Raw genomic sequence first — 28,000 nt, forward strand, 5'->3', positions numbered from 1 at the left:
ATGTAGACTCTTATTTCTAGGTGAATTTATTTATTTATGCATTTTAAAAATCATAAATAAATATGATTTATTTATTTATTTATTTATTTATTTATTATTTATCATCTCTTAATTTATATTTTTCATCTATGAAATTCCAGACCCATATATTCAACTATATTCTTGATAATTTCAGTGGTACATATATTTCTTAGCCACTTTAAAGTTAATGTGTTCAGAGCTGAATGCCTGATTTACTTCTCACTCTACTACTTTCTCATCCCTACTCTGCACCTGGCCCCCCACCAATTTAGTCAAGCAATTCAGTCTACCTGTGTTCTCCATTTCAATAAGTTTTATTTTATCCAACAAGTTGATTCTTCTGAAAAGCTAGGGATTATCTTTGACATAATGTTATATGTTCACTTCCTTCCTATTTTGGTCTTTAAAATATCACCAGTCTGTGAATATCTAACATCTAAAATAGGTGTACCTTCTCTGTCCTCCATGGCTCTTGCCATCATTATAGTACAATCAGCATCATCCTGAATTACGTGAGGCTTTAACATGTTTCTTTCATTCTACTCTTAGAGTAGAAAGCCCACTTCCAATTCATTCTCCATAGAGTGGAGAGATTTTTCAATAAGCATAATGCTCCAACCTGTCTGTGATTCAGACAATTCAATATTTCTCAGAGTAATTAAGCTATTCACAAAGCCTACATGTTTGCTCCCTACTTCTGTGCCATTTTCTATTTATACCTGATTTACCAATCTTGTCTCTCTTGCCGTGGCTTTCCCCTTCATGTGTCAGTTCTACTTACTGTGGACTTTTTTTTTTTCAATTTATTGAACAGAATGAAGTATGTATGGAAGCAAAGTAAACATTCTTTTCTTTTCATAAACTATTCATTGTTTAGCTACTTCCTATTAGTGTTTTATTTTCAAATAGTCCTAATTTGACTCTCAAATGCCAAGGAAGTATTCCTGTTATACTCAATTTTATCTTCAATGTGTATTCATATTGATTGATCTATCTAACTGCATATCTATGTCTGCCTATCAACCTATCTATCCATATATCAGTCTGTTCATCCAGGTAGCTATGATCTAGCTGTAATCATTTGTTCAGATTCTTGATTAACTTTTTAAAAAGATTTTATTTATTTATCTGAGAGAGTGAGAACACAGAGGAAGAGTGAGAGGGAGAAGCAAGTTCCCTGCTGAACAGGGAGCCTGTTTAGGGACTCAATGCCAGGACCCTGAGATCGTGACCTGAGCCAAAGGCGGAGGACTAACCGACTGAGCCACTCAGGTGCCCTAGGATTCTTTATTAATTTTAAGCATCATGAAAGGGTGTTTGTATTTGTTTTGTTTATCATTGTTTTTTAGTGTTTTCCATGCTGTTGGAAAGTTAATATATATTAAGTATTTGTTGAATGAGTGAAAAATTGACAAACTAATGAGCAAATTCATGATATATACATATATAAATTGCCAAATTTCCTAATATGAGCACATTTACACTTACTAATATTATGCTTAAGTTTTCAGAAATTGATTCAATGCAAAAAATTAATATACTTAACATCAGCTCCATATTTAATGCATATTTAATCATATTTAATTTAATATGATTGCAAAGGTTCAAAATAAAATAAAAATCACACATAAAAGAATAATATTATCTTGGGCAGCCCAGGTAGCTCAGCGGTATAGTGTGGCCTTCAGCCCAGGGCGTGATCCTGGAGACCCGGGACCGGTCCCACGTCAGGTTCCCTGCATGGAGCCTGTTTCTCCCTCTGCCTGTGTCTCTGCCTCTCTCTCTCTCTGTTTCTCTCATGAATAAATAAATAAATAAAATCTTTAAAAAATAATATTATCTTAAATCACAAGCTTTTGTTTTACTTAAATTTGTGAACATCATACTCTCATGTATTGTTAGTAAAAACTATATTATCTAGCCAATTTTGCATTTTTTCTCGATAAATTATTACCTAGTGAGAATAATAATTTTTCAAAATGTCTTTGGGACTGAAATTTTCAACATTCATCTTCACATAACTATGGATGAACATTTTGCAATATAAGAGAATAAGAGAAAATATACATAAGTGAATATTTTTGTGCAATCTCAATTTTAAGAATATTTTTAACACTTACCATGCTTTTGTAATTAGTAGAATCTGTTGTAGAACTAAATGATCACATTTACTTTAGTCACCAAAAGTAGCAACAATCCTACACACTTACAGTAAAATGCTTTTATCCTCTTAAAGTATTGGTTTATTCAATATTTTAATAAATGTTTACTAATTTAATCATCATTGATAACAAATAAGCCCTAAGTACCCACTAACCTGTTTGAAAGTCTTTTCAGTGTTCACTAAGTCAGCAGGAGACTTTGAAGATGTTTTGCCTCTCTGCTTGGAGCAGCCACTTCTGTAAAGGTGATAGCAGAGAAGCATCAAATATGCCTTACAAAACATCAGGAATGCAAATAGGACCAGTGATGCATTCTGTTTATGATACTGAATCCCGAAAAAAAAAAAAAAGAAAAAGAAAAACAAATTGTAATATTCAATAATAAAGTATGATTGATTTATTATCATTATGATTTTATCATATTCCTCTCAACATAAAACTGTGCATTAATTCAAATTCAATAAAGAAACGATGAAACCTATTAAGCTTGGTACCATGGTTCACAAAATTATGTAATGTAATCTCTAGCTTCAAGGGGCTTAAAATCAGAAATGAGCCAGAGTCACATAGAGTTACAATCAATGCATATTGACTGCTCTCAGATATTTCAACACACAAAAACAAGGCACAGAAGGAAAAAAATATACATATAGAGTGCCCTCAGGTTCTAGCAAATTTAGAAGAACTAGTTTTTGAGCAAAATTTTAATAATGAATGTTGTATGAGCAGAAATGGTGAATTAGGATCTTTTTAGAAATGCAGAACTATAGACAAAGGTCTGAAAGAGTAAAAAAAAGTAATAGCAAGTGGTCGAATGTAGTTTTAATTTGAGGATCCAGAAATTGTTAGTAGACAATGAAAACAAAAGGAAATATTAAAGCTTCATCTAAGCTTATATTTTATAATAAAGTTTTTGAGTTTTATTTTAGGGGAAATAAAAAGTTATTAAATGCTTTCAAACAAAAATGTTTTAATCAGTTCTTGTTTTATAAAGTGACTTTATCCAAACATGACTCTCCTGCAAAAGAAAATAGGCTCATTCCCACGGAATTTCACTGGCCTTATTATTCTACATCATCCAGGGGCAGCTGGCATTGGTGAAATGGCCAGACAATATTAATTTACAAAAACTATGCAAATGAGTTGCTGTCCCACATGATAGAGTGTATTTTTTATGTATTTTATTTTTTTAATTTTTTTACTTCAATTCCAGTTAGTTAACATGCAGTGTAATGTTATTTTCAGGTGTAGAGTTTAGTGATTCAACACTTACATATAATGCCCAGTGCTTATCACAGGTGCACTCCTTCATGCTCATCACTTCTCTCACCCATCTCTTCCCTCTTAACCCCCCTCTCTGCCCCCCGCCCCCGGCCTTGGTAACCATCAGTTTGTTTACCAGTTTGTTCTCTATCATTTAGAGTCTATTTCTTGATTTTCCTCCCCCGCTCCATTCATTTGTTTTATTAAACTCCACATGAGTGAAATCATGTGGCATTTTATTTTCTCTGACTTATTTTGCTTAGCAAAGTACTCTCTAGTTCTGTTCACGTCATTGGAAATGGCAAGATTTCATTCATTTTTTTTGTGACTAATTTTTTATTATGTATATATTATCTATACCTCTCTATCTATCTATATGTCTTACCTCTTTATCTATTCATCAGTTGATGGACATTTGGGTTCTTTCCATAATTTGGCTATTGTTGATAATGCTGCTATAAACATTGGGGAGTAGGTGTCCCTTCAGTTTAGCATTTTTTAATTATTTGGGTAAATAGCTAGTAGTTCAATTACTGGATCATAGAATAATTCTATTTTCAACTTTTTGAGGAACTTCCATAATGTTTTCCAGAGTGGCTGCATCAGTTTGCATTCCCACCAATAGTATAATTTTAAAATTACAAATATTTTTATGTTGATGTCTATCCCACAGACAGAATATATAAAGACCAAGGGAGATAAAAGGATTGGCTCATTACACTATTAAAATATCAACTGACTAAAGGAAATATATTTTTTTTGTCCCTACAATCTTGATGGGAGGAGGTTCTAGTGCCAGAATGATGAATTCTTCTCTGAGAGAAGTCACATTTCTGACAAAATAGAAGCTAAGGTTGTCATTGGGCACTTGGGAGTCCTTGTACCTGAGCCTACAGCATAGCAGAAGGCTGTGTATTAACTGTACTTAGATAAAGTTGAGGGCAGCCCGGGTGGCTCAGTGGTTTAGCATTGCCTTCAGCCCAGGGTGTGATCCTGGAGACCTGGGATCAAGTCCCACGTCAGGCTCCCTGCATTGAGCTTGCTTCTCCCTCTGCCTATGTCTCTGTCTCTGTGTGTGTGTGTATGTCTCTCATGAATAAATAAATAAAATCTTTAAAAAATCCCCACTAATCCTGTAACAGGGTTTTGTATAAAAAAAAAAAAAAAGAGAAAGTTGACTGTTTCACAATAAGAACAGTGAAGATTTTTTTTCTAGCCAGTATGACTCACTATGATGCTTTTTAATTCTTCCTATTAGTTCTGATAAAATGCAACTCAATAAATATAGAGTTATCAAGGACTCAGATAATGGAGGAGTGGAGATTTGGTGGGTAGAAGACTTCATCCAGCTAAATAAAGGAAATATAGAGGAGTTAGATGGTGAATATGATCACAATATTAGGCCTATGACCAAATATAAAAGAGAGAACTATGGCAATATTCTTTATGTTTATAAATTATTTCATTTTATTAACCCCTCTCCTGCTAACTCATATGAAGAACCCTGGAGCTAATATTTTAGGTTTCTGGAATAAGTATGTTCAAATTAATATCACCTATGATTATACAATAGAGGTGAAGACTGAACTGGGAACACAGTATTTCACCTGAGGTAAAAAAGAAAAGAAAAAGAGAAAGAAAGAAAAAAAGAAGAAAGAAAGAAAGAAAGAAAGAAAGAAAGAAAGAAAGAAAGAAAGAAAGAAGAAAGAAAGAAAGAAAGAAAGAAAGAAAGAAAGAAAGAAAGAAAGAAAGAAAGAAAAGAAAGAAAAGAAAAGAAAAGAAAAGAAAGAAAAGAGAAGAAAAAAAAAGGAGATGCCTAAGGTATAAAGAATGAAGGCTATGGGATATCATTCACTTGCCAATCCGAATTCACTCTCCATCCTGCTATATCTTACTTGGTGCCTAAGGATGTTGACTGTTTATTGTATTTAATTTGGCTCCAATGCTTTCTTGCTTCCAATTGATTGAAACCAATGAGTGAGACCAGAAGTCAAGCAGGAGATCAGAGGGTGGGAGGAGTGGGAGGTGGGATTATTACTTTCATCTGTTTCCTGTCTTTGGGTTCACCTTATTTACGCAGAGCCCCTCCACCAGAGGCTATAATCACTGCATGAAGATCTTCCCAGCTTTCTCTTTCTAGATTTCATTAACCAAACCCTCTTCTTGACCTTTCAGACCTCATAATGGTAAGAGCTCTTCCCCCATTCAACATTTCTCCTCACTGCTACTGTCCCTGTGGCTTCCCTACATTTGTCTGTAAACCTTGTGTGCTCTGTTTGTCCAAGGCACTAATCTTGCTGGATTTTGGTTTGTCTCTTTGTAAAATGATAAAATTGATAATTGTGATAACTAAATTGACAGAGTCAGGGTCTTTAGGATTTATTTTGTCTTGGTAGCAGTTAATTAGAAGGCTGACAATCTGTTGGACCTCAATATACAACAAATGGATTTTTAAAAAAAATCATACAATCTACTGCATCCTTCATGTAAAATTGGAAGTGTGACAAATGGATCTGTGAGTTTTATCTTATAATATACTAATCAGTATTAGAAAACATGTTTATTTGCACAGACTAATTATTTTTGTATTTATTATGCTGATAGTTTATCATAAGGTGTATGGAGAAACTTTTTGTGATTTGTCAGTATTTCTTTTTTTTAAAGCTTTTTTTTTCCCTAAAGATTTTATTTATTTATTCATGAGAGACAGAGAGAGAGAGGCAGAGACATAGGCAGAGGAAGAAGCAGGCTCCCTGTGGGGAGCCCAACGTGGGACTTGATCCTAGGTCTCCGGGATCATGATCCGAGACAAAGGCAGACATTCAACTACTGAGCCACCCAGATGTCCCTCTTTTTTTTTTTTTTTTTTTTCTTTTTGAAGACTTATTTATTTATTAGTACAGAGAGAGGGAGAGTGCAAGAGAGTGCAGGGCTGGGAGGGGCAGAGGGAAAGAGAGAGAATCTCAAGCAGTCCCTGCTGAGCATAAGCCCAGATGAAGTAGTGGGACTTGATCTCATGATTCTAAGATCATAACCCTGAGACCATGACCCTGAGATTATGACCTGAGCTACAATGAAGAGTTGGATGCTTAACCGACTGAGCCACCCAGGAACCCTGATTTGTCAGTATTTTAAATGCAGACCACTGCTACTGTCTTGCTAAAGACCCACAAAGAATTAATCAGTGTGTTTGTGCTTTTATTTTTGCTTTCAACCTGACATTATATTAATATATCAGAACTTATTGCATGTGTCATTTTATCAAAAATTATTAAAAATAATCTTCAAAAGAAATAAAAATAAAATAAATAAAGTAGACGTAATAATTTGTAGGATCAATAAACATTATTATAAAATAAAGCCCATCCCTCCTGACAGCAATATTACACTATATGTTAACTAACTAGAATTTAAACAAAAAGCTGAAACAAAACAAAAAACTAAAATAAAACAAAATAAAGCCTACCCAATATCAGATTCTTAAAGTTCTAGATATGATCTACATTTGGGTTGTTTTAATTTAATTTCTAATTAATCATTGTATTGATTTAATTAAGTATATTTATAAGCACAAATGAAGATATAAAAAGATGCAGATACATAATGAAAGAATATTTTGGAGTATAGATTTGGTTTTGACCTTAGTTGAAGCACAGCCCTTTTTGTGGAAAAGTAAGGCCCCATCATAAATTATTTCTTTTAATTTTAAATTTTTTTCAATGTTATTCCTCACAAGTTCAATGTTTAATTAAAGCAGTTGATCATTAGTGTTTACTCATTATTGTAATTTGTATATATTTGTAAATATTTTGAATTTATATACATATATTCACTTTTAACATGGTATCTATAATTTCTCATATGCTAATGTTATTGTTTATATTCATATATACATACTCTGACAAGTTTTTAAAATGTGTGCAAAATTTCCTGGCATCCTTCAGTATCTATGACTGAATATATTTGTTAAACTAGGAATAAATACATAGTCCAAAAATCCACCTGATTCTTCTAAGTACATGGGAGAAACAATCTACTAGGGTCCTATTAGTTGGAACAATCACAAGCTTATAAATTCTTATTTTTCACTTTTCTCTATTATTTCCCCAATGTGTAGTATATGAAATGTACTGATCTCACATGAGAAATAGAAAAATCTGGGCTGATATAATAAAGACATCTGGTGAAATATAAATTATTTTATTATTAAGTGGGGATATAAAATATACATGAAAAAACATTTTATTATTTGATTTGAAAATAACTTTTTGATGGTGTATATTGTGTATTTCCTTATAATCTCAAAGGCATTTACTTAAAAATGAATTCCAGGAGTGCCGTTCTGGCATATGCAACTCAGAAAACTAATTTCCAGAACAACAGTCTAGCGAAATCCCCCTCAGAAATATCTCTGAATAAAAGCAAATTGATGGATGTATAGTTTCTATGCAATTCAAAATCAAATGAATCTGTCACCGAGAATTGGAGGAACTTGGCTGTAGTCATTTTTTTTTTCCTGTTTATATTATTCTACATTGATAAGTTCTTTCCTCTTTCTGGTATGTCAGTTTCTTAGCAAATTACAGAATCAGTTCTCTTGTTTCCCTTTTATCTGCATTATTTGAAAGTGAGAGTCGGTGGCTTTTGCTTTTTAAAATTTTTAGCTATTTCATGCAACTTTTACTTTGTGCCAAATGGGCCATATTTTTAACATTTTTCACCTGTATGCTTGTTAGCTTAACAATATACCCTTGCAATTTCAATAGTATCTGGCACACAGTAGACCATCAATACATTTAATGGGTGAGTAAATGACATAATTCTGCATAAAGCTAATTGTCAAATCACTTACATTATGAACTGATTTACATGCTGTCCAAAATCTTGATGTCCTAATATCAATACTCTGATATCCCAGAAACAAAACAAAAACAAGCTATCATAAACAATTCTATTATACACCAGAAGATCATTTGTAACATTTTTTAACTACACATATGTCCCTTTGTAATTATTTTTAATTCCTTAAAAATTTACATTCTGTTGGTTTTAATCCATTCTCTTCAGGATGAGGGAGATACTTAAAAAAAATCAAAATGATTATATCATGTTTTATACATCAAGTATCAATCTGCAACTACTCTGGGACCCAGCTTTATTTTAAAATAACATTAGCAAGATATGAGCAAATTAAGAAAAAAATGTCGTAAGTGTGATTGTTACTAATATATTTTTTTGCAAATATGGAATGAAACACTGAGTTATTCATTTCAACACCCCCCCCCCCTTTATGTCCCATATGATGCATCGAGGCCTGGATTTAATTTTGAAATCAATAGAAAATATATAGATGGAGTTTAGTGGCATGAGCAAAAACATTGTAGATGCACAGTAACTGTGACCTTCGATCTTTAAGGCTAAAATATGAGAAAAAGGCAATAGATAGACAAACGATAATGGTTTTCTGCAAGAATTCAACTTCAAAGTGACCTAAATTCAGAAGCTTAGAAAGAGAAATCTCCTCAAAACAAAAGACTGCCTTATGAACCAAATATGCAAAGTTTTTAGCATTTCTGTCGTAAAAAGCATGTTGCACATTTATAGAAAAACAATGAAGACCTAAAATAGATCTCTAACACATGTACAAATGAGCAAAATAGCATCTCAGTTTTTATGCTAACTGCAAAGTGTGGCAGCATTACCACTGAGTCTGAAGAGCAGAGTGACAAAGCCTCCGTTTCCTAAATGCCTTTTTCAGTTGCTTGTTAAAAAAGTATTCCTTACTCTATCTCATTCATATGTACATCTTTACAACCACAACTCTGCCTCGAGCACTTTGTGGTGTCAGAGGCTACCATCTGGAAGATGGTTGCGTATAGTAAATGATTTTTAACAGAACCAATTGTGTTGGTTTCCTCCAGAGGGAAGAACCCCTAACTGCAAAAATTCTGAGTACAGCATTGAATTTTGCAGAAGGAGAGTCTGTCCTACCTATTTGCTATATACACACTTGCCACCAGCTGTTTTATGCACTCTTGGCTCCCCAGCTGAGACAATTAAGGGAACAGGATTTGGCATTCTGTATAAATATGAGATAAGACTCTGGAGCAGTTTCCAAGTTGGCAGAGCATGGGGTAAAAAACAAGGCTTTGCTCCAGAATAAAGACTTTTTAATCTTATAGGCAATGATCGAGGAATGAAAAAGGCAGATGCTAAGAGGATAATGTGGGAAAATATGGAAGCCTGGCCATCAGCAAAATATTGTAAATTAAATTAAGTACAGAAGAGTAGCTGCATCCTACAAAACAGTATAGAAAGGAGAAAAAATGCTAAATATTTGGGTAGGAGGAACATATTGGGATATTTTGCTCTATGTGATGCTTTTCCTGAGCACTGCATCTAGCTAAACATTATCCATAGTAGCAACATGTCACTTCTGCTTCTATCATGTACTGGGCTGTTGAGTCTGAAGTCCTATAAAGAAAATAGCATGGGGGATAGGATTTTGGAAATGATGAGTGAGGTAAATATACACTCTTGAATAGAACTTGTATTGGAGTTACAGGAAAAATAACTTCCTAATTAAATTAAAGTTGTTTGGTGATATTTTAGTTGCAACAATGTTACTCAGGGAACATTCTCGCCTTTATAATTTGTTTTCTACATAGAAAATCTATAAATAAATACAACAAATTGCTAACTATTATGCTCATTCGTGGTGAGATTGTTGCTTTTTTCTTTGCTTTAAAATTTCCTATAACAATATACTATAATTAAATGGAAAAAATAAAAAAAATAGGATTTTTTTTTCCTCATCTCTTATAAAACCATGATTGAACCTATTTTAAGTAGGCTTATAGATTTGTTTCTTGGGAGAAAAAAGTACATGCATGTCAAGATGATTCCAAAAGATATTCCAAAAGATATATTTCCTACCCTTACTTCTAGTCCAAATGTTAGATACATATCAATAATTACTTGACACCTCAACAAGACAAACATCTCAAAACTGAAAAAGCCAAAACAGACATCTTGATTCTGCCATCACTTAAATCGCATGCTTACCAATCTCTAGATTTTTTTAAAAGGCAACATTAGCATCCAATTATTAAGGAAACACTAGTACCCAATTGTCAAGACTAAAATAGTTGTATTCCCCTTGACACGTTTTCTTTTCCCAGCTATACACTCTGAAATTTATTTCGTCAAAAAATCCCATTTATACTACTTGCAAACACATATGGACTCTGCCCTTGTTTTTATATTAGGAATATTTTTTTTCAATGAGAAACTTGTAAAATGTACTCATTTTAACAACTATTATGCAACTTCTAATACCGATGGATTATTTTAGACCCATTTTATTTCATTTATCTAACATAAGGTAACCTAATTATATGGTTATAAATATAATATATTAAAATATTTTTATATTTGCTTGAGTTATTACTAATTCTTTAAACCTTAGTATTGAAATTCCAGTTGCTTTAATGTTTTTCCTAACTAACATGCATCAAGTGTTTTTATACAATACATTACACTAGTGTAGATGTTGCATTTATCAGAATTCTGTGCTTTCTCCTAGATAGATTTGCTGGGATGGGAAGGCATAAATCAAATGGTAACTTGCAGCTATTGTAAAGGAAATTGAAGAGTGCCAACCTCAAGCAGAATAGATAAATTTAAAATGGTGGCACAGAAAAGCAAACTTCTAGGAAATATCAAATAACCTAATGTATCATAATCAGAAATTGATCAAAATATTCCCTTCTAGAGGTATTTGTTAAAAAATATATATTATTTTCCCATGATTAACTGTGTTTATCAGCTAAGTATAAGTCAACAGATTGACTTATTTAAACATCAAATTTTGTTTCTCTACTTTGTATGTGACTTTGCTCTTTTTCTCAAGGCAATGACAATAACTTGTATTTCATGACATAAAGTAAGTCTTAATAAATTATTTTTACAAAGTGCCTTCAATCTCCATTTATAAAAAATACATTAGTTCTAAAGATTATCAGCAACTGAAGAGCAATTAAGTGAAATGTTCCCACTTAAATGAAGCACTTCTGGCAATTAGCACAAAGAAAATGATTTCTTAAGACATAGTGACAGCACAAAAAGACAAATCCCTAATGCTATGAGAAAGCAACAGTGTGCATAAAGTAATTTTTTTAAATGACATTAATACTTGTAGTCATTTTGACCTATCTTCATAGACCTTCATAGCTATACTGTCTAAAATTGTCATTACCAGTTGTTATAAAAGATAAATTTCATCATGTGAATTGCTCAAAAAGTAAGCTAGATGGTGCTAAAGAACATCATTCTATTTATTATGTGATCATATTTACAACATAATTGTTGGTAAGACTGAATAAAAAGGTTGAGACCCATTACATTGATCTGCAATTCGATATTGTACTGAGTTAAACACAAAGGTCCACAAAGAAGACAGACCTAATAATGGAGTGAGAGTAAGAGGTAGTCCCTACCCATAAGCTTGCATTTAAGTAAACACCTTGCAACCCACGATCACAAAATAATAATCGTCATTGTGTAACAAGTCTATGCCAGATTTCTACTGCAGATATGTTAACTATTTTTCTGAAATCTGTGGTACATGAATATTTTCATTCTTTTGGATTTTTTTTTCTTGCACATAATTTAAAAATTGAGCAGTAAGGTTTAAGGTTACAACTGGGATATGCCAAATGTTTAGGTATTACCTGTAGCTTACCTTGGTATGGCTTTTAACTTCATTTATATTTATGTCTGAAGGAACACTGATGTTCCACTAAAAGTAACTCCTCATTTTCTCAAAGAGTCCCTTTTGGGTGAAATTGGCCTCCCTGAGGCTGCTTCACAAGTACCGCCTGCTAGTTTGAATAAATGCTATAGTGTGAGAAGGGTTTGAAAGAGTAGTTGGCTGCTTGGGCTTTGCCTTTAGCTTTCTGAGGTTCAGAGTCTTTAAACCCCCAAAACCTCAGTGTAATAGCACTTTTTAAAAAAATTTAGCCATTTTGATGGCTATATAGCAATATTTCATTGTAACTTTGATTTTCATTTCCATAATGGCCATTTATCCTGAACATATTTTTACTGAATGTTGTTTTTTAACAGCAGACACTGACATAGTGCTAAATACACTGTACATGTTGCACACATATCTGTTTAAGTGAATAATACATCCTCCATCCATGGACATAGTGTATTATCTTATGCTCACAAGGCCATCCATGGTGATGTTATACTCACATCTGAAGATGGTGTTGGTTCAGAAGAAACTGAAAATCTTTTTAAGGTTGTGAAAAAAGTAACAGCTCATCATCAGCATCAGGAGTTATAAAAATGTGTACTGTTTTTCAAGTTGGTGGGAGGTTATTATGTACTTTTGCAAGGATATAGGTTGCTAGTATATACCATATTCTCAAACGGACCAGCAACTGGCTTTGGGAGAAAGGGACAGGGAATTGAGGAAATAAAATATTTCCCTAAGAACAGCCCACGTTCTACTATTAGAAACATGGACTCTATTCTCTTGTGAGTTTTGCAGTAAAGAATATTAAAAACTAAATTAAAATTCTGGTTACTTAGAATTATTCTTGCTTAAAAATTGCATAGAATGTTTTGACAACAGGTACACAGTTCCTGTGCAGTACTTGTAAAAGAAGAGATAAAGAATAAATGCAAGGACAAGTAGATTTTTGAATTGTGTTGAAATTTTAACCTAATAAAACATATTCTTATATAGTATGGTCCTTAAATCCGCCTGCCCACACACCCTCTGTAAATACTACAGTTGACACTGTTTTTGTACTTATTCTGATTTTGTTTCATTCAATACAGTTGTAGGAAGTTTGCAGAAATAGAAAATTTTTTAAAGATTTTATTTATTTGTTCATGAGAGACACAGAGAGAGAGAGAGAGAGAGAGAGAGAGGCAAAGAAGACATAGGCAGAGGGAGAAGCAGTCTCCCCATGGGGAGCCTGATGCGGGACTCCATTCCAGGACCCTGGGATCACGACCTGAGTGAAAGGCAGACACTCAGCCACTGAGCCACCCAGGTGCCCCAGAAATAGAAATTTGTAATTACTTTCTCCAGTCACTTTCTCCATCTTCTACATGGAGGAACAGATGAATAAACTGACGGCATCTCTTACTGTGTTTGAAAGGTAACCAAAGCTTTTTTGCAGAAGCCAGAATGTGAATGAAACACACACATACACATATACAAGTGAATTGTAAAGTGCAAGAAATTGAGAGCAGATGGATCAGTTCTGCTAGTAAGACCATAACAGAATCATCTTCTCAGAGTCGAGGCTGTTGTTTTTTCATTCAAAGCATGCATCACAGACCATCCCAGAAGTTTAAAATCAAATATACAGATTAAGCTGGGTGAAATGTTAATCATGTAAAGCAAAACCGAAGGATTTAGGTTTCACACAGCAGTATGCACCATATGCATGTTAAGTATCGGAAGACAAAATTCCATCCAGCTAATTGAAAAATAGATATTGAATAAATTTAACATTAAGGAACATATAATTATAGTGATGCCCCCGAATGCTTGATTTACTTAATGAGAAGCTGTTTAGTAAGAAGAACTCTTACAATGGAGTGAATATTATTACAGATCATTTCTGTATCATAATTTTCCTTTTATGATTTGCACCTATCAAGACATCTTAAAAAGCAAACAAACAAACAAACAATGGTGGTAGAATTGAGCTGTATTAATCTCTCTAAAATTTTAAGAACATTTTTAATGTATCTTCAATCCTCATGTAAACAGTTTAAATAATAACAGTCCTTCTAAGACACTGAATTCTGTAAAAAAAGAAATATAACCATGTTCTAAAGTGCAACAGATCCAAGTACATGTAAGCGATGAAACTTAATTTGGTAATGGCAATGATAAATCAGAAAACTAGAGACCACATTAGTTATTTGCTATTTAGTTTTGACCAAGTAGTGAAAAACAAATGATAGAGCTCCCAATATATTGTTGAAATAGGGTGAGACTAGTAAGTGTACTTCATGTGACAGAAAAGTTAATTTAGGATTCTTCTTCTACCTTTAGGGCATTTCTTAGTAGACGATGGAAGAGAATTTGGTAACATTATAAATCACAGCTTACTAAATGCAGTTAATTCCAGCTGCATTCAATAAATACCTTCCTTCTCATGTAGAAGCTTTAAAAGTCCTTAGCAAATTGTTAACAGATTGAAACAGTATGAGAAAGCAGTGTTTTGACTTAATTTCGTTCCCCCTACCTAAACCTGCAATTTATTTTATCTGTTGGAGGAACTGCATGTCATTTCACATGAAAAATATTAAATTTTTAATTGACCACCATATTTTAGAAACAACAGTGTATCATATATAAAATAAACACTATGTTTGATTTGCACACTTTCTGGAAACAATAATCTTAATCATGTCATTTAAAAATTTTCTTTTAAACTTACATGGTAGGCAGAATTGTAAGATGACAGAAAAATTTCTGCCCCCTGAATACACATCCTGTGTAATTCCCTTCTGCTAAGTATAGGCTGGACCTGTAAATATGTCATAGCCCTCCTTTGCCTAAATTACATTATATGGTAAAGTTAAGTGGATTTTGCAGATGTAATTAAGATCTCTCATCAGTTGACTCTGAGTTAATCAACAGAGAGGTAATCTCTGATTGTGGTTTTGACACAATCAGGTGAACCCTGTAAAAGAAACTCTAGAGGTAAAAGACAGGAAGTAACTGTCATTAGTCTTGACCTTGAAAGAACAAATTGTCATGATATGGAGAGGGCCATGTGGCTGGAAAGAAGAGGTGATCTCCAGAAGCTGAGAGCTTCAGTTCTCCAACTTCTAGAAACTTAAAATAACCGGTGAACTTGGAAGAGGACCCTGAGACCCCAATGAGATTGCTGCCTTACTATTACCTTTCATTGAAGATTTGGGAAGACCCTGCCTGGATAGAGGACCCAGCAAAGTAATGTCCAACCTTCTGTCCCACAGAATGTAAATTTTGTTTTACGCCACAAAATTGGTGGTATTTTATTACATAACAAAGATAACTAATACCACTTTTCATTAAAAACAAAATATTAATAGACTAATATCATTCATATGTCAGGGACTTCAAAAGGACATTTCAGCAATGTTGAATTGTATTGATGAATATGTAAACACTCTGGGCCATTTTGAGAACTCTGAATGAAATAAAAATAGATATTTACAACTAATTTTTTCCTGGAATTTAAGCTGTACTCTCATTGATACTCAGATGAAATAAGAATCAGAAATCCAGAACATAAGTAAATATGATTTTTCAGTTTGGTGGTCTGTATAGTTTTACTCTAAATTTCTCTGGTATGTGAAAATCCCTAAATATAAACTGAAAACTTATCTTTTGAGTATATACGCAAAGCATGAAATACACAGAAGTAAATTCTACTCTCAGAAGCAGGAGAAGGGAGAGCACTCAGCCACTCATGCATTTGTTAATCACCTTTAACTAAATACATATTTGGCTGAATAAGGGTAATAAGGAATTTCAAAAATTAGTGGAAAGAAGCTTACAAAATAAAAACAATGTACTGCTGCTTGGCAAAGAAGTACTTTGCTAATCAGTTGAAGTTATTCTTATTTTAGTTTCACCTTCCATTTCCTGTTCTTTCAGTGTACTTCAGAAATTAATGTATTCCGTATCATTGAAGAAATGTTACCAGATTATTATTATTTTTTATTTTTAGAGACAGAGTGTGGGGAAGAGGGGTAAAAGGAGAGGGAGAGAGAGAATCTTAAGTAGGCTCCATGCCCAGCATGAAGCCTGACTCAGGGCTTAGTCTCACAACCTTGAGATTATGACCTGTGCTGAAATGAAGAACCACACATTTATTTTTATTTTTATTTATTTTTTATTTATTTATTTATTTATTTATTTATTTATTTATTTATTTATTTATTTATTTATTTTAGAACCACACATTTAAATGAACCCAGACACCCCTAATGTTTATCTTAAAAAATATTTAAGTAATCTCTCACCCTACATGGGGCTCAAAATCACAACCTTGAGTCCAGATATTTTATTTCAAATAGTCCAGATATTTTATTTCAGATGATTCAAATATCATGTGGACATTCTAATTTATATTTAAAAACAAAATTTTGTATGTTGGTAGTTACTGTGTATCCTCAGATCTGAAGTTGAGCTTGGTTATTTATAGGGTCTAGAAGAGAAAGCCTAAAAAACAGAGCCAAAAGGGAAAATTTTATGATGATAGATGATAGATAGGTAGGTAGGTAGATGGTAGATAGATAGATAGATAGATAGATAGATAGATAGATAGATGATAGATAGATAGATAATTGATTGATCTGTTCCTTTTTGCACTTACTTTCCTGCCAGTAAAAAAAAAGAGAAAATCCAAGGGAAAAAATTTTAAAACAAACTGAAGGCACAAGAGTGTCAGCAAAAGCACATAGAAGTTGGAGGACATTCCACCTTTGAATGAAGAGAAGCATTATGGATGATATCCGAATGTAGCTGGCTTTGCCCAGGTTGGCACTGTGACTAGAGCATGCTGTGCTCAAGGGGGCAGCCTTATTGAGCTGAGGAGACAGAGGTTGACACAATTGCATCAGAACACAATATTAAGCACAGGTTTCCCTATTTTGAACAAGTGAAAAATTTCTTCTTTTATTACGTGTCCAAGAACAATTTAATGAACCAAAGCTATCTGGTCCTGGACTAACACCCTTCTTTTCTAGTTCTAGCTCCAATGACATTCTTACAGTGTTTCCTTATGGGTTCTTCTCCTCATACTACAGAGTCACTTTGCATAGTGACCCCTTCACTTAATTATTTTTCATTCTGAGATCTCAGCAAGCCCTTCATTTCTTTGGGAAATTTCCCCTGACAGCTCCAACAAGGACTGACTCATTTCATGGTATCAGGGTACCTCTTATTGAAAAACTTATCATAGTTTGTAATTTAAACTCATGTAAATGATAGTTTTGATGAATGCCTGTGTTCCCTGCTGTCCTATAACTCCTATGACATGATCTTGCACATGGTATAAGCGCTAAATCTAAGTGCTAAATTGCCATTTCTTATATGTTTCTGTGCCATTTTAATCCTTTCCAACAAAAATGTAATAATATGCACTCGTAAGAAAAATTAAGAATACTTACAAATCATCATTTGAGGTTAGATTGTATTTGCATTCTTTCTGGACCATAATAAGGAAGACTGAAATAGAGAGTTATAAATTTAGAATAGGACCCATTTGCTTTGTTATGGAGTTTTCTTTATTAGAGCTTAGCTGCTTTGGTGATAACATGGAGAAAAGCAGCCTGGTGAGTTTATGGGAAATAAAGTTTCTCCAACAGGGACACCAAAAAGTAGAAAGCCCTAGAGTTTATATTGCTGTCTCTCTCTTATTATTTTAAATAATACTGCAACATTATCTCATTTTTTATACTCTTATACAAAATCACAATCATAAACAACATATGCGGTTTTATAAGCAACTGCTCTGTAAAGTAACAAACAAAATGTTTGTCCTATAGGCATCATTAAAGAGATTTGTTTTGCCATGCATACGAACTTCATACTCATAGGTACAAATTTTGAATCATCGATTTTCAAAAAATATAATCTTGAGAAAACTATGCAATCCAAAGTCTATGTATTTCTACACAACTAGCACTGAAGAATATCAGAATAGCTCACATAAGCAAAAAGTATGGTTCATCATAAATACTAATTATCCATAAAATGAGAAGACCTCTTCAACCATCACAATCCCTGTTCATTTACACTGAACCCCCTCCTCACTGTCCTAAGAAACCTCCACAGATGTCAGAGTATACTCTGCAAACTACCACTCAATGGAATATTTAAGTGTCTCAGGAGGTTTCCAACTGTCCTGAAGTTTTTTCATCAGCTGTAGGGAACTCAAAAGGATCCTCTTTATTCATTAGCTCCACAAATCAATGGAGAATTCTTTGGGTGTGCTTCACGGTAAATGTAAATTTACAACCACCAGAAGAGTGAAGATACTCCTTTAATTACACTGTCAGAAAGTGTACTCTAATGCCTAGCAGTTTGAATGACCTGTGTGAAATTTCAAAATACTGTAATGCTAAATCACAATTATAAATGTTATCTGAAATGATTTTATTCTGCTTTTTGAGGGTTCATAATGAAAATATGTATTTCAAACTTAAGCATTTTTTAGCATCCCTTAGAACAGGTTAGAAAATGTTAAGAAATCCAAAGTTTATGAGCTTTCTTAAGAGTTTTTGTTGTTGTTGTTGTTGTTGTTATGAGCTACAAATCACAAATTTCAGGAATCCCTAACCAAGATCTTCAAAGCAAAACAACAACACATTCCGTTTAGTTTTAATTTATTGCATGGCCTCCACCTACTTAAAAAAGCAGCAATTCAAAATATTTTCACTTATTGAAAAAATACTTAACCTGATCACCATAACTAACAGATGCTGAAGATGAGAACATATGGTTCATTCATAGTACCTAAAATTAAACTTTAAAACTCTACTGTCAAAAAAAAAAATAAAATAAAACTCTACTGTTTGTCTCAATTTTTTTCTATGGAGAATCTCTTTCTAGCTTTTATATCTCAACATTACATTGTTACGTTTCATTGTCTACTTTAGAGAAAGGATCTTTTCAACGACTTCATCAGTCATACTTTGAACAATCACAGAGAAAAATGATAGACTTGAAGTTAATAGGAAACAGTTAGAAATTATCCTTTTTATTCCTGGCTGCTTATTTAACTTTAATGCCATTACATTGAATTAATGTAATAAAAATCAATCATTCTATATTATGGCTGTGTTGTAGAAGATAATAGAAACTTAAGAATATCAATTTAGCTTTTGTGCCATTTGATATGATACATGTGGTTTGTGATAGCTAAGGAAGTAAAGAAAGGTTTTTGGTAACTACTAATAGTAACAGTGATAATTCAAATTCACATTATTCTAAGCAACCTGTGTTGTAATATGATCTTTTGTCAGTTGAAAAGAAAAATCCCTTTGTATTGTTTAAATCACTTAATTTCACATACTGCAGATGCCTTTTTAAAAACTATACTTTAATAATCATATTCAGGCATATTGCTTTAATTTGTATTTAAAACAATCAAAGATATTGGTTTTACTGGCAATTGCAGTGCCTAGGGACAGATAAAATAACTGAAGTTTCTGATAATGGCCTGACTTTTAATTTAGTTTATTGAGTGATATTTAATTAGAATCATAGGTTAGAAAGTGATTTATTCATTTTGTCTATTATCTTTTCTTTAGATAGGAAAATACTTAAATGTACTTCCAGCATAACTATGATTCTGAATTGTAGGCAATAAATAATGCTTAACAAATTACTTTATGTGTAATATTATCCATTTTAAATATGCAAGTAGCATAAATTTTATGGTTACATATACTTACAAATAGTATTTTATATTTATAGATAATGCTGTTGGTAAAGTTTATTATTCTCAATTTAAATTTTCTCTACTTGAGGTATATGGATAAACATTTGTGGTAGAGTATCCCAGGTACTTTCTTTGAGAGATTATGGTGCAGGAATTCAAGAGAGAGGAAGGAAGGAATGAAGAAAGGAAGGAGAGAGACAAGGGAGGGAGGAGGAGGGGAGGGAGAGAGAAAATGTTGCTTTTAATTAATAAATATATCAGTACTGTTAAGCAATAATTTATTATGTCGTATTTGCTTAATTAATTAATTTATTTTAAAGATTTTATTTATTTATTCATGAGAGACACAGATAGAGAGAGAGGCAGAGACACAGAGGAGAAGCAGGCTCTATGAAGGGAGCCCAATCAGGACTTAATCCCCTGACCAGGATCATGCCCTGAGCTGAAGGCAGACACTCAACAACTGAGCCACACAGGCGTCCCTAATTTTATATGTTTACATTAATTTGCAGTACTTAACATAAGCTACTGCTCCTCTCCTAATGGTAGACTTGTATATGTTTTCTATCCATTCACAAACCTATTTATTTTTTTTCATTATTGAAAGAATGCCTTCTAATTTTCTAATGTAAGGCTTCATTTGTGAATATGTCCTATTAAATTCTATGCCTTGATCTACAGTAAACATTACTTAAAATTAGCAATAACATTTATTTAACACATTATCTGGTGGTACTATTATTTGCTGTTGCTAAAATGTCTAGATGTAACTGAGGCAATGATTCCACAGAAGACCTAAGACATTATCTTTTATGGCATAATGTATCATCCATATGTATCATTTTTTCCATCAAAAAACACTCATAAGGGGCACCTAGGTGGCTCAGTGGTTGAGTGTCTGCCTTTGGGTCAGGGTGTGATCCTGGGGTGCTGGGATCGAGTCCCACATCCGGCTCCCCTTAGGGAGTCTGCATCTCCCTTGCCTATATCTCTACCTCTCTCTCTGTCTCTCATGAATAAATAAATAAAATATATTTTTTAAAAATCTCATAAATCATCAAATCAGGAAATGAAATAAATATTTACTGAATATACTGTATGCAAATCAGTAGGTAAATATCATAGGTGTAGAGAGTTACAAAACATAGATAATAAAAGAAAAATACCATGAAATACTTTGGATAGCAGTTCCTTATCAGATATAATATTATGCTAATATTTTCTCTGAGTGTGGAGTGTATTTTTATTCTTTTAACAGTATTTTTCATGGAGCTCAAAGCTTTAATTTTAATGAAGTCAGGCTTATCCATGATCCATGGATCATGCTTTGTGTACTATATCTGAAAAAAAGGCATCAGAAAACTCAAGGTCATCTAGATTTTCTCTTATGTTTTCTTCAAGGAGTTTTAGGTTCTGGAGTTATGTGTTAAATTCTGTGATGCATTTTGAGTTCATTTTTATAAAAGTACAAAAATTCTGTCTAGATTTACTTTTTTTTCTAGCACCATTTGTTGAAAAGATTATCTTTCCTCCATTGTATTGCTATTCCTCCTTTATTAAAGATCAGTGGACTATATTTATGTGGACCCATTCCTTGGCTCTTTGCTCCATTATCTATTTGTTTATTCTTTCAGCAATATCACATTTTCTTCATTATTGTAGCTTTATAATTAGTCTTCAAGTTGGGTTGTGTCACTTCTCCTTTCATAGTGTGGGCTATTCTGAGTCTTGCCTCCCCATATAAACTTTAAAATCAGTTTGTCAATATTCACGAGATAACTTTTCTAGGATTTTGAATGGAATTGCATTGAATCTATAGATCAAGTTGGGAAAACTTTCATCTGGACAATGTTGAGTCTTCCTATCCATAACCATGAAATATCTATTTATTTAGTTCTTCTTTGAATCTCATCAGAATTTTAGAGTTCTCCTCATATAGATTGTGTAATTTTTTTTAGATATATACTTACATCTTTCAAACTTTTGGAGTGCCACCGTTAATAACATTATTGTGTTTTCAATTTCAAATTCCGCTTGTTCATTATTGGTATAAAGTTGTTTGACTTCTGTATATGAATCTTTTATCCTACAGCTATACTGTAATCATTTATTAGTATGAATAGTTTTTAAATTGATTCTCTTGGATTTTCTACATAGACAATTATTTATCTATAAACAAAGACAGTTTATTTCTTCCTTCCCATTCAGCATATATTTTATTTCTTTTTCTCTCCTTATTGCATTAGCCAAGACTTTTAGTATGATATTGAAAAGAAACGGTGAGATGCAATGTCCTTGCATTCCTGATGTTAGTGGGAAAATTTTGATTTTCTTACCATTAATTATATATTTATTGATTTCCACTCTAATTTCAATTCTTTTCTGAATACTTTGAACATAACTTATTCTTCGACTTACATAAGTGGAGGCTTAGCTTATTGATTTTACATCCTTCTTTTCTAGTATATGTATTTAATGCTATAAATTTCCCTCTAAGTAGTGCTTTCTCTGAATCCCAAAAATTTTGACAAATTATGTTTTTATTTTCATTTAGTTCAAAACGTTTGTAATTTGTCTTGAGATTTATTCCTTTACACCTCTGTTATTTAGAGGAGTGTGGTTTAATCTTCAAGAAATTGAGAATGTTCCAATTATTTTTGGATTATCAATTTCTAGTGTAATTGTATTATGGTCTGAGAGAAGATTGTATTATTTCTATTCTTTCAAACTTGGTAAGGTGTGTTTTATGACCCAGAGTGTGGTGTTATTTTTATGAATCTTCCTTATGAACTTGAGAAGAATGTTCCATCTGCTGTTGTTGGATAAGTATTTTATAGATGTCCATTCTATCCAGTTGATTGGTCAATTAAAACATCAACAGTACTTTTTTCCCACAGATTAACCTAGATTTTAATCAATTAAACTTTACCAAAAAAAAAACGTGTAAATTATATTTGATTAAAATCTAGGTTCATCTAAGAGAAACATCTATAATTTCTAACTACAATTTTACATCTTATTTTGAGTTTTATTAAAGTTGAGGTAAAAATATGGTTTGCTAAGTTAGCAGATATTTCAAATATTTGTATATTACATTCTGTAATGCATTAAACATTATCAAAAATCACATTTATTAATATCACTATCAGGAAAGTTAAGTATTGAGAAGCTTGAACACTCCCACATTATTGTTGGAAACAAACACTGTGGTTGTTTTTCATGAAGTGACAGTTTCACCTTGTTCATTTTTAAGGAAATGTCTGCGGAAGATCCACAAGTGAATGATCATAGTTTTTGTCAAATTGTTTTTTGAATAAAAACAGCTGGCCATGGGTCGGGGGAAGGGGAACGTGTTTGAGTTTGCAACTCAAACAATGTCTTATGTACTTTCCCTGGAGAGAACTACTATAACTTTGTATGCAACAGAAGCACATTTCCTTACAGAATATTTTAAAGTAAAAATATATTAAAAGTTTGATATTTAAAATAACAGAACAAAGCAGTTTGATATTTAAAGATATTAATAAAAAATGTGTATTCAGGGATGCTTGGGTGGCTCAGTTGGTTAAGCGTCTGCCTTTGGCTTGGTCATGATCCCAGGGTCCTGATATTGTGCCCTTTGGGGCTTCCTGCTTATCTGGGAGCCTGCTTCTCCCTATTCTCCCCTCTTATGTTCTCTCTATCTCTGTTGCTATCTCTTTCTATCTCAAATAAAAATAAAATCTTTTTAAAAATGTGTATTCCATACAGAGATTTTAAAGTAATATTTGTTTCTGTTTCAAAAGAATATTAAGTGAATGTATATTATATATGCTACATAAATAAAAATATAGAATATATATTATATACATACATATACATAAGAAGGTACCCATTACATTTTTGCATAGGCAGTAAAAATATCAACAAAATGAGAAAGGCAAGTAATTCTTCACATTACTATTTTAAAAGTTTGACTTTGTGACCATCTAGTAGAGACTCAGGGTCCCACAGTTATAAATTTTGAGATCCATAAAAAAAAAAAAAAAGCATTGCTTCGTGATTTCAAACACATATCTCTATGCAAAAGATAATCAGAGACTATTATACAGAACTTATGATTACATTTACAAACATAGATAAAATCAACAAATTCCTAAGAAAATATAAAGAATCAAGTAGAAGTAAAAAATGAGAAACTAAAATGTTGCTATAAACTTTTAAAAATTGAATCAATAATTTGAAATGCCTTTTCAAAGACAATACCACCACACAGTTTTAATGTTGTGTTCTTTTAAATATATAGGGAAGAATCAATCCTAATTTTATACAAACTCAGAAAGAAAATAGTTGGAAAATACATATAAAAAAGATTTAAGTAGGGGTGGCTCAGTTGGTTAAGGGTCTGCCTTCAGCTCAGGTCATGATCTCAGGGTCCTAGGATCAAGCCTGGCCATGGGCCCCCTTCTCAGGAGGGAGTTTGCTTTTCCCTCTCCTTCTGCCCCTTCCCCCTCGACTCATGCTCTCTTTCTCAAATAAAGAGATTTTAAAAATTTAAGTAAAAAACAATCTTTAAATGTTAATGTTTAATAAGCAGAAAGTCATAAATATCAATTACTAAAACTTATTTCTCATCTTCCCAAGATGATTATATCTAAAATGATTTAATGAAGATTACTTTTGTAGAAAAATTTTGGCACACACTCACCACATACATTCACACACATCTATACCTATCAATAATACAGCAGAAGCAACCTGATGCCAATGTCAACTTTTCTGCTATGTGCTTTGCAACACTCTGTGTAGTGCAAATGTGTCACCTTGGTCCCCATTCAAAGAAAGACTTATCCTAATTGCTGAGAGTACTGTCAGCAGACATTTTATAGCTATCAGCACCTCAGAAATTGCCTTCACTGCAGATGCCACCATGCCTGATGTCACATCACATCTTTTTAAGGATTTCCCCTATCCAATGACTGAGGGGCCCTTTTACCTCCACAAGTTTAAGTGAAGTTAGCAGAAGCTGTTGCACCTGCACTGTGCTCATTTTCTCTCTGCCCCATCCTGTTTGCTCAAGTCCCTTCCACAGGTATTGATCTTAATAAATATTTGTATGTTCAACTTGACACAGAAGTGTTTCCCAAAGATCCAGATATCAGCACTTATGCCTGACTAAGCGTGCAAAAAGACATATAAATATACCTACATAAAAATAACAGTGAAATTGTGAATAGATTCTTTGTACTGCCCTTTCTTTCAGAATTAAAAAAAAATCCAAGAAAAAATATTTGAGACAGATATCAAATATATAGTACTTTATGTTATGAATAAAAGCTTTGATAGGGGAATGTTCTTATTAGAAATTATAGAGTTGATGATAACATGGGAAAGAGACTTCTTAATTTCAAGATACATGATTTATAAGATTTCATCTAGAAAAAGAACTCATTTTCTTATAGAAGGAATAAAAAGTTAAGTAGTAAGGACGTCTTCAAAAACCCTCCTATTTGTTATATACAAGAAACCGCCAACTAATACTAGGTAGAAGTAAGCACTAGAGATAGATTCTTATTTTTTAAAAATTACACTGTTGGGATTATATGCACAGTTGTCACATGTTTTTATGACACACTATTATTTTCAATGAATGCTTAATTCTTAAAGTATATTGAACATACTACCTATATTTTGCTAATATATATATAACATATAATTTCATTTTAGTTTAAAATATTTTTTGAGATGTGTAATATGCCTCTTACAAAAGAAATATAGGTTTCAAGAGCACTTAATTAAAAATTAAATAAGCTGGTACCTTCTAAATTTGATTTTTTTAAATAAATACACTGAGAAAAAATGAGTAGCTCTCAGGACAGAAAAGCAATTTTTTAGTACACTGAGTTTGTGTAGTATAATACGATACCTATGCTTGTATACTACCTAAATTCCTAAGCCAAAAAATGAATCTAGTTTTATACAAAATTGTGGAGGCCAGATGATTTATGCAAAAATAAGTTTCTATTCCAATCTTTGAAATTAGATTTTCTTACTCCAAATATAGTACCTTTAACTTCATCCAGTGGTTGAATGAATAAAAAGTTTCTGGGGATAAGTATGGCAAAAGTTGAGAGAGCTGGAATTCTGCATCATATACTGACATATATAATTAAAACTAAAATAAAGATATAGCCTATGAAGATTAGCATTTTTATTAAAGATATTTCCCTTTTCTTTCCTTGTACAGAGTATCATTATCTTTTGCATTCTCAATAGATATTTTTGCCTATTTCCTATAGTTAGAATTATTTTTCCCTATTTACTATAATTAAAAATGTCCATTAGTCTATTTTAATAAATTATTCAGTCAACTTAAACATGTTCTTTAGATATTACAGAAGCCAACAATATGCAAATGTATGAAATGTCAGTTGCATAAATATCACCCACTTAATCCTTTAGGTTGCAGCACCTTTTTAAAATGTCTGCACTATTGTTTAGGGTTTGCTCCTTCAACTTTACTGATTTTTTATAGGTTGCCACACTGGCAATAAATCATGACTCTTTTTTATTCTTGGGGGTGTCAAGAAAATAATGCAGCTATTTATATCAATATAAAATATGCAGATATGTAATTAGAAAGTGATTCTAATTAGTATCTTTCTTGCTAATAACAATAAACATAGTCAGTTGATGACATAATGTATCCCAACACAATTCTTCTAATAATTACTAATAGTATACAGCTACAATTAATCATTACAAGTATGACTTTACAGGTAAATCCCACTTTTGATACACAAGATGATTTTTGTCACATGTCTTTTATAAGATAAAAATATGGAATAAATGCAACATTTAGGGTATAGAAGTAGAAAATTCACTTCTTGGTGATCATTTTAATTGGTAAAATACCATTTTTAGTTGTAATATTTACCATCAAGGGAAAAATAAGGGGCAGATGAAATTTAGCATACATAAAATTTCTTTACTTGCCAACAGATGTACTTTAACTCAAACATCTGTTTGCTCTATTTTTTTGTGTGTCTATTCACGAGCATGAGTATATAATTTATATTAATTTATAAAATTATGTTAAGATAACACTAAATGTTTTAAAGAAATTGCAGCTTTGGAGAAGTTGTATAATACTTTGAATAAATGCTCTATAGTGGAGAAGCAGATCTCAGAAAAAATTTTAAGATGTTTTTATGTCTTTGAGATGCTAAGAATGTTTTAGATATGTGGACAGTCCATTCATGACTGGAAAGTATTAGTGGTATTTGTTTGGAGTTATGATTTCAGTTTGATAAGAACTTAAGAACTACTGTTTTTAGTAGTTCTTTTCTTTCTTTTTTTAAAAGGTTTTATTTATTTATTCCAGAGAGAAAAAGGGGGGAAAAGAGAGAGAGTTCTGTGAGAGTGCTCACACATGTGAGCAGGGAAAAGGGCAGATAGAGAGGAAGAGGAACAAGCACTCCACCCAGAGCCTGAAGCCCAACTAAGGATTTGACCCCATGACTCAGATCATGCCCTGAGCCGAAACCAAGAGCCACCAACTGAGCCACCCAGTGCCCCATTAGAAGTTATTTTCTGTAAAAATCTTCCTAAAGAAGGTGAATCACAATAAACTTATACTTAATTAGAAGAGGTTTGTTTATTTATTTATTTATTTATTTATTTATTAAGTTTTTTTTTTTTAATTGTTACATTAAACTGGAGACAATTTATTTTTAAAACTTAGCTGTTTTTGGAAAGAAATTACTCCCATATTTTGTGGTTAATGAGCTTCTTCAAAATTTTCTGTAAATTCAACATCAATGAGACGGCAATCAGTGAAAGAGCGTACTTCAAGTGATACTTCTTTAAATTGTCCTAACATAAGTGTGAAGGGTCCAAAATAATTCTCAGACTCACAAAACACATGATTCCAATTCAACATTATTGGAGTTTTCTCACTTATTGTTGCAACCTGTCTTCTCCACCTACAATAGGTACCTTCAAAATATTTTCTCCTAGACAGTTCCAAGTTACGGGTGACAAAGAAGACAATTTTTATTCATTTGGAATTTATTTCAGGTCCAACAGTGTCTTGTTCAT

At 32.5% G+C, this 28,000-nt stretch overlaps 1 long non-coding RNA gene across 2 annotated transcripts in view; it reads left to right on the top strand.

The window, feature by feature from the left end:
• The window catches only part of LOC118351952 (uncharacterized), a 140,512-nt gene that overhangs the window by 27,013 nt on the left and 85,499 nt on the right, over window positions 1-28,000 (top strand). The window lies entirely within an intron of this gene.

The sequence above is a fragment of the Canis lupus genome, chromosome 22 (genome assembly GCF_003254725.2).
Source record: "Canis lupus dingo isolate Sandy chromosome 22, ASM325472v2, whole genome shotgun sequence".
NCBI classification, from domain to species: Eukaryota; Metazoa; Chordata; class Mammalia; order Carnivora; family Canidae; genus Canis; species Canis lupus.